An 8,906-nucleotide genomic window follows, 5' to 3' on the forward strand; every position below is an offset into this window, starting at 1 on the left:
TAGAGGGCCGCGGGCCCTGAGCGCAAAGCGTGTTGGGAGTTGTAGTTCCGCGGCGGCGCGGCGGGTCGCGTGGTCCCGGGTGTCCCTGTGGAGCTCGTCTCGCGGGGCCCGGGAGCACGGCGGGAGCATGCCAGGAGCATCCCGGGACGTGGCGTTTGCGAAAGTTCGTCCACGGGACAGGAGCTGGTTAGCGCCAGCTGCACCTAACCTTTGGAGTTGTCCCGTTCCTTCGGGGCAGGATGGAGGCAGGAGGCCAAGAACGGGAAGGCAGAGGAATGTGCCAAAGGGAATCCATGAAACGGCCCCACGCGGTCCTTGCGTGTCTCAGCCGGGATGGCTGGCAGAGTCCTGGCTGCTCACTGCAGCCCTGCCCCGCAGCCTGCTCCCAGTCACGGTCCTGATATCTGCACACATCGTAAAGTCTTCTCCGTTTTTAATGAGAAGAAGCAAAGATCCCTTTCGAAAAGTAGAGGCACATGCTTTTTTGCCTAATAAACCACATAAAAACACCAGCTTCCTCATTGCCCACTGTGAACAAAACTTGCATATCAGCAAAAAATCCACAACAACTAACTTTGCATTTTGTGACCAACCGTTTTTGAATGTCTGCAGAAAGTCACAGTTTTGTTTTGACTCTGCCATTTGCATTATTTGCACCAACTCTACTTATGATCATAAATGTAAAAGGTCATTACAGGTTAATCATCAGTACTTTTCTGGAAGTCAGCATGCCCAGGAACCTGACGTACCTCCTGACACAATAAAGCTGTTAGAACCCTGGTCAATTCACAAATTACCTTTTTGAACTGACCAAGACCATCATGCTGATAATCCAGCAGGAGAAAAACAAGCCCTAAATCTTCCTTACACCTCATTTAACTTGAGCTTAGCAGCCAAGTGGGCTATGCTTATGTTTTATTACCCTCCTGCCCTAAAAGATATTGAATATCACTTAAAAGTACTGCTGACCCATCATCCAAGTCCAAAGGTGTTTTTCATACCATTTCTCATAGCTGGGCTACATGAGGTAAGTACACCTTGTGTCAGCTGTCGCTTCTAAGAAGTGTAATACTATCATTGCCAAATAACCTGTCTATAAATTCTACATTAATGAAACATCAGCAGGATGTTCCTTTCTGTGAGAAATAATAGAGGGGAAGACTGCTACAGGAGTCCTACATCTCTGTCAAAATGTATCAGGCAGGTACAAAACACACTTGAGTAATAATCAGATTTTCACTACTGAATTCAATTATTTTTTTCATGGTCTTAGAAAGTTGGGAAGTTTGCCTAAGGGAGAGATATGAGTGGTGTTGCTACCGGGTATATAGACTGAAGTAAGCAGAGATCAAGCTGTGGGGCTCAGACAGAAGCAGCTAGATCTCCTGCAGCAGGAATCCAGCATCATCCTTGTGACTGCTGCTACTATGGAAGAGAAGAAATGAAACAAATAATGTTTTGTCCATCACACAAACAACCATTTTATGACTATGTAAACAAAAGTATGTACAATGGTTTTTAAAAGAGAAGAGCACATAAGCAGGTAAAACCACAATGGATTTATGAAACTGAAATGAAATGTTGTTCAGCCAGCAGAAGACAAGGCTCCTTATAGCTGCTTATAGCAGCCCTCCATTACCTAAAGGGGGCTACAGGAGAGCAGGGAGACAGACTTTTTACATGGATGGGTAGTGGTAGGACAAGAAGGAATGACTTTAAACTGAAAGAGAGCAGGTTGAGATTAGGTATTACAAAAAAAATTTTTACTATGAGAGTGGTGAGGCTCTGGAACAAGTTGCCCAGAGAAGCTGTGGATGCCCCATCCCTGGAAGTGTTCAAGCCCAGAATGGATGCGGCTTTGAGCAAACTGGTCTAGTGGAAGGTGTCTCTGCCCATGGCAGGGGGACTGGAAATAAATGATCTTTAAGGTTCCTTCCAACACAAGCTATTCTATGAAACATTTTGCTCTTGCTCTGACAGTGCTAAAAAGCAAAAGTAGCCACCACCCATATGTCTCATAACAAAACTTCTTCTCTGTGGAAGGCAGTTCCACCAGCCCACCGAAGCCACATGCTACAAATGATAACTGAGATGCCAACAAACTATGAAAGTGTTGGCCAAATGAGAACCAAAAAAACCACCTCAGATGTGAAACTTCAAAACTGCAGATAAGGTAGGTTCTTTCTTAATAGAAAGCTTTTACCAGCCAGGGCTGGGAAGTCCTACAGACCAGAAGGCTGCCATACACTAAGGGTGGGTAGTGTAGCTACAATTCTGTTTTGCTAAGAGTGCTCTGAGAGGATACTAACTCCTACATCTGACGTTGCTGACACCAGGCTGGCTTGGGAGTGCTGGCATGGTGGTAGTAGTTCTGGTAACACACAGGTTTCCCCAAAAGGTTTTTCATATTTCTGGCACAACTCTGGAGATGTTTTATTATGGATAGTTATGGTTTCATGCCACTAACTTAACAGCTGGCAAAATTTAGACTGAAAAGTCACTGATTTTGATTTTAATCTGGCAGAAAAGATACTTTTAAAAATGTAGAGGAAGCTATTCTGGACTGCACCTACACTTTCCTTTAAGAGCAGCTGAATAGATCAATAGTTTTTTTTAAATGAGTCAAGGCCAATTTTTAGCTAGGAGAAAATCGACTGGAATCACGAATCAAGCTTTTTTAGGGTGTGTACATTTTAAGCTTCCTTAGCCTATTTTAAACATTTTAACAAATTCTGGTTCTTTGTAGTTGCATTAACTTGATAACTAATAGCAAAACAAAATAAGAAATTCTGAGGAAAAAAAGCTAATACTTCAGGTAAAGAGTGGGAGAGATTTAAAGTAAATGAAACAATGTGCTAAGCCTGGTCTTTCCACATCTTCACCAGCAATGAGATTAGATCTGTCAAACTAGCATAACTAGCTGCCTTGTAAAGGCAAACAACAGAAATGGTTATCCCGTATATTTGAAACAAAGGAAGATTTAATTCTCATTTTAGCAAAATGAATAGATGAATAACAGGGTGATCTTAGCTATCAAATGATTAAAGGAAAAAATATTCATCTTTATTTTGAGAGGAAAATCAGAGGAGACTTACATAAAGTGATCTTAATTCTGAAAGAAAGAGAGTTAATGTCAGGCATGTCATCATGGAGATAAACTGAAATTAAGCAAGTCTGGGAGGAAGAGGGATTCAGATGTTTATTTCACTTACATCACTTGGGGAATATATACACATACATTGTGAGAAGGAGTGAGGGAAAATCTTATCCCTACAGCTTTGTACTTGCTTTCTTCAACTGTTCTGACAGATTTAACTACATTTGACGGTGTTCATTATAGCGGGTTCCTATGTTTTTCTTGAAAATAGGTAGGCAAGTAGAAGGGAAAGGCTTGAGACAGCACCAGTGAAAAACAATGAACACAATGACCCTTTTTTAGAGGAAGAAAGAGAAAGGTGAGAAGAGTAAGAGCAAATGATCCATTTCTTCCTTTTATATATATATATATATACAGTAGAGAGAAAAAACTCTTTGTATGTACCCTGATATAGAATATCCATCAGCCATATATATATTTGTATGTACATTAATTTTATTCATTAGCATAAATGCTCCAATTTGGGGGGAAGATTTGCAGATTGGAGCCTCATTTACATGCAGAGTTCCTCAGCATTTAGCAGTTCCTAGTTAAGTTTTGTGTATATCACATCAATAAATGACTGAATGAACTGCAGTGTAGAAAAAAGCAGTTACAGGCTGTAGAAAGATTAATTATACGAAAAGATTGAATGACCTGGGGTGATTTAATACAGACAAGCAAAGATCCAGGAGAGACACTTTAACATGATGGATTGTTGCAAGAGGAAGGTCGAAATATTTTCACATCTCCAGAAAACAGAATGAGAAATTATGCAAGAGATACTCAAAGATCAGAAAGTGGAAAACATTTTTAATTATAAGGTACTAAAGCACTGACACTAGGTCCTTGGTACTGAAGCCTATAAACGTGGCCACACAAACACAGTTTCTTGCAAGACTAAAAGACATTAGGTATTTTTTGTTGTTCCTTTTCCCTCTGGGCTTTATGGGGAAAAAATCTCCCAGGAAATATAATATTTCTAGCAGGTCGATTCTCCAGGCAGAGCTGTGCTGGGAAAGGAGGAGTTGAGGTTTACTCTATATCATTTTGTGTCCATTTCTGGTCCAATAATTAAATAAACAAAAGTATGAAAGCATGCCAGGAAAAGCAAATCACAGATTTCCGTGTATTTGAAAAGGGAGCATTTTCAGTCCTGATGTGCTCAGTGGAAGAGTAAAGTTATGACTGAAATGCACCTGGTAATTTTTCTTTATGGTGGAAATAATTTGGTGCAAAGAATTTGGAGCATATACTTCTACCCTGACCTATGTCAAAGGCAGTGGAATAGGAACACATACAGATACATATGTTGGAGACAGAGCCAAGAGACATCCTGATCTAGGATCTGTCTGCACATAACAGTTTTATATTTGCATCTGGGGAAGTTTGAATAAGTATGGCAGAAAGTTTAAGTGCAAGACATCCTGGTCACTACATACACATATATAACAGCATTGGTTACAAACCAAGGAACACTTCCTTGAACATACACTTGCATGGAGAGCTGAGAAAAGGCTCATCAGAAAAGTTAGATGTGTTGGGTTTTAATTTTCATCCGACAGAAAACATGAAAATTACTTCTAATCCTTTGTGCATCTCTTCTACAGATGACACCCTTCTACCTTTGTAGTGGAGTAGTCAAGTAATTGTCAAGTGTAGTCAGGTGAGCTGTACAGCAAAAAACATAGGTTTGGTGTTGAATAAAGTAGGTGTTAGGTGATAGCCTCAAATATCCATATGATCAGGAAGTTCAAGGGACTGACAATGTGTACTAAAAAAAACAAACAGGGAGTAGGAAAAAGGGGAAGAAGTCTAAAGGTTAAAAGATGACAAACACGTCCTTATGAACAGCAGCTTCCCAATCACCTGTGTGACTATGCAGTGGAGAATGTATGTTAAAAATTGTGAAATAAGTTAATGGCCAGCAGTAGGCTTAATTATGTTATTTATTTCGAGTCTAGTTTATCAACATTTTCATGCCTATAGAATATGCACTGAAAACTAGGGGGGGAAGCCAGTTATGAAGCATGTACAGCCCAAATAGTATTCTCTGAACTTGATTTCTGTTGTCTTTTTAGTTCATCCCAGACAGTCGTGGGAACCCTCATATCTGACTGACGTACTTCCTAAACCTCACTGCACACATCCCCTTGATAATGCATCCCCTTGATAATGATTTTTTCCCTGCGCACAATTAATATCTAAATATATGATATGTTTGCAGTATCACTGTGGATACGTGCACTCAGATTCCAAATTGTTGAATTACCCATTGCCACTGCCAGGAAGAATGTTCTTTTCTCTCTGTTGGTTAAAACACACTTCGCTCCATATTAGATTCAGGCTTGCCCAGGCAATCGATACATTTAGAGCTCCAGGATTAATCCATGTAATTCACATTTAAGCCAGGAAGTTGCCAAACTGGCACAGTGAAGACCTTCCACACAGCACTCACATTATTCTTTGCATCCAGTTGCATCCTCTTGTTTGAGGTAAACCTCTATGCTTTCAGAAAATTATTCTGAGTATCCTGAGGTTGTGAAAATGCATGAAGAAAGGCATGTGGCTGAATGCAAATAAACCCCCAAATCCTCAAATGGCATTTTAGTCTCCAGACTTTGTATTCTCCAGGTTGCTATTTTTAAAATGTCACTAGACACTTTTGATTTCCTAACTTGTATAAGTGTGATGGTAGTGTGATAACTTTTATGGCAGTGTCTAGGAGTGCTGGCTTTGTTTCTTGTTAGAAGAATAATATGTTAGTTCTGTCATTTGTGTGTGGAGAAAGGAAATAAGGTAGTGAGGACACTGCAGAAAAAAGTTTCATTGTGATTTGTTATAGGAAAAGAGTAGGAGTAACAAAAGGAGAGAAAAGTAGAAACAACAGAAAGATTGAAAGAATGCTTGTGTGTGTGTGTGTATAATACAGTTGAGTGTACTGTAGAAGGAATACAAGCACAGCCAAACTTTGTGTCTTTCATTTTGACAGAAAAGTGAGAATGCAACAGTGGAGACAGAGCAACCTTTCCAGGGTGTGAATGAGCACTGGTCTAACTTCAAATATCCCAGCCATAAGTTGGTTATGTGTTCTAGTCTGGGTCCATTGCACCTTGTGTACTCATGAACCCACAATTACAGTCGCTAGGTAGAGTTAAGAATTTTCACCATTTCATGCTAAAATGTAGCTCTTTTAAAAGGCCCCCTCAAACTCCTGTCAGTTCACCCTGCTAGATGTTTATGGAAGTTTTGCTTTCTAATAATTTGCAGTTTATAAATCATTCTGTGATACTGAGGAAAACAAAAGAGGGGAGTGTGTTTCAGCAAAAGGAAACAGAATTGTGTCTCTGTTTACAAATTCTCTAGCTGAGATGCTCTTGCATCTGTATACTTTGAAAAGGCCTATTAATTATTAAAGAAATAAAAAGGAAAAAAAAACTCTTTGAAGGCCTTTTAAATGCTGATACCACCTCTGACTTTGGAAATCCCTGAGTCAAAATCCTAGGGAGAATGTAGCTGAGAAATATCTTGTGTCCTGCTATTATACCTTCCCTCATCACCTGCAGTTGGCCACTTTCAGAGAGGGATTTGTGCTTTGACTGGCACAGATGCACTAATCTAGCCAAGAATTATTATGTTCAAATCACGGCTGTGACTTTTTGCTATGTTTATGGGAGGCCAGTCACATCTGGACAAGTTACATACCTTCAGTCACATCTGAATAAGTTACAGACCAGAAGTATTTTGAAGGCTGGTGATTAAAATTCTCTTAAAAGTTCATTAGCACTGAACATGATCTATCCCTAAAGTTTGTACATTTTGACTAGACCAAACCTGCTTTGCTCTGTTCAGGTATGAAAGAGGATTTCCTCTTCAGTTCCTCCTCGCTCTACCTCAGTTGTACCTCAGTTGTACCTCCTCGCTGTACCTGGAATGTGAAGACAGTAACACCACTTACCTCAGAGGCAATTGCATATCATGGGCTAACGTGACAGCTCAAAGGTAGGCTTGCTTGGAGTGTAGGTGAGGTCATGCAAGGTAGCTAAAGGAAGAAACTATGTACCCTGTGTACCTTCATTTACCATGGAACATGCAGGAATGTGAGCAGATAGCACAGCTGTTTCACCTTAGGTTTTTCTGCAGTAACCAATTTCTCTGCCCATGCAGAGTCAGGAAAAGACATAGACAACAGTCGTAAAAATTTATGGGGCAAGTTCATACCATTTTATTCAGTGATGCATTTAACTGATGAGTGGCATGAGGCCACATACTGAATGCTGAGAATGAATAAAAGTTTAAGTGGCAACTCATCCAGTGACCATCAAATTGTTTTCCAATCCTTGATATTTGGTATAATTTCAATATACTGCATGAAGCAAAGACCTTAGTCCAGATATGTAGTGATGTAATAATATTATGACACATATGAAAAAGAAGGTTGAATTACGATAACATGACCAATATTTATTTTTGTTGCTATATTGTGCAATTTTTATGTTTTCCAGCACATTTTATGATAGAAACTAACTGCCAAAGCCCTAATTCAACATATTTAGAGAAGAGATTAATTAACTTTCTAAGTACAAGTAATGTGACCATGTATCTGTTTTGCCTGTGCTACCTAACATCCCTTCGTGAACAACAAAAAATCTGTGAATCACCTCAGTGGGAAATGGTAATTTTAAAAAAGAAATAATTTCGTAAATTGCAAAACCTGTCTTTTTTTAATTAAAAAAAAAAAATCAAACTTGAAGCCCCAATTGTTTTCTTGCAATGAGTTTTGTGGAAGTGATTTAATCTTGCTGTGAAATAGTTATTCTGGCAGATATTTTCCAGCTTTGTTGTTTAAATCTCCTTACAATGACAGCTATAATAGGAAAAATTAATGTGCGTAAATTACAGCTAAAAATGGCTTTCACTTTGAATATGAATAGGGACCTAAAGGCTTTGTACAGAGAGTCTAATTTTTCATCTACATCTAGATACGAATCTCTCCCTTTTCGCGCTTGCGGGCAGAGAAGTGCAGCCAGAAGCACCAAGGAAAGCGATATCACTACTCCAGGCTTCTCTGCGTCATTTAACAGCGTTGCTGTCATCTTTACGTCTTCTCGAAGATCAGGCAATTGCAAAGTTTACGCACTATGCTAAAAGGAGAGAAGCGAAACATGGCGGGCGCGTCAAGCCCCGCCCCTCCCACCGGGGCGGGGCTTGGGGCTGTCAGCGCGGAGTGCGCCTGTGCGCTCCGCCCCCCTCCCGGAAAGGCGGCCACGTCTGCCGGAAAAGATGGATCCGAAAGAATCCGATCTGCCGGCTCGCGGCCCGCGGCCCCGCCGTACTGACGCTCCCCGCCCCCCTCACGGCTCCGCTCGGGCCCCCGCGCTGGAGGAGGCTGATGGCAGGGCTGTGCCGAGGCGCTCTTGAGGGGGGGAGGCCCGGGGACAAGCGCGGCTGAAGGAGAGGGGCGTGGGAGGGGAAGCGGCCCCTCCTGAATTCAGTCCTGGGGTGAAGGGGCCCTTCCAGGGGACTGGGATATGGTGGTGTCGCAGGCCCGCGCAGCTGCCCGCCGTGGCGGGGTCACGGGAGGGGCTGTGCAGTTTGTAGGGGAGGAGCCCCTCTGTCTGAGCCAGGTTGGGAGTCTGCCGGCCAAACATGTAAGGCTTAGTTGTTTTCTGTTAGTGTGATAATATTCCATAGCGGGTGCTGATGCTCAAAACAGGTGCAGTGGTCTGATTTTTTGCTTTTAAAGCTTTGGTTTAAAAGCCTTGCTTTT

The sequence above is a fragment of the Manacus vitellinus genome, unplaced genomic scaffold, assembly GCF_001715985.3.
Source record: "Manacus vitellinus isolate BGI_N305 unplaced genomic scaffold, ASM171598v3 scaffold_6_pilon, whole genome shotgun sequence".
Lineage (NCBI taxonomy): Eukaryota > Metazoa > Chordata > Aves > Passeriformes > Pipridae > Manacus > Manacus vitellinus.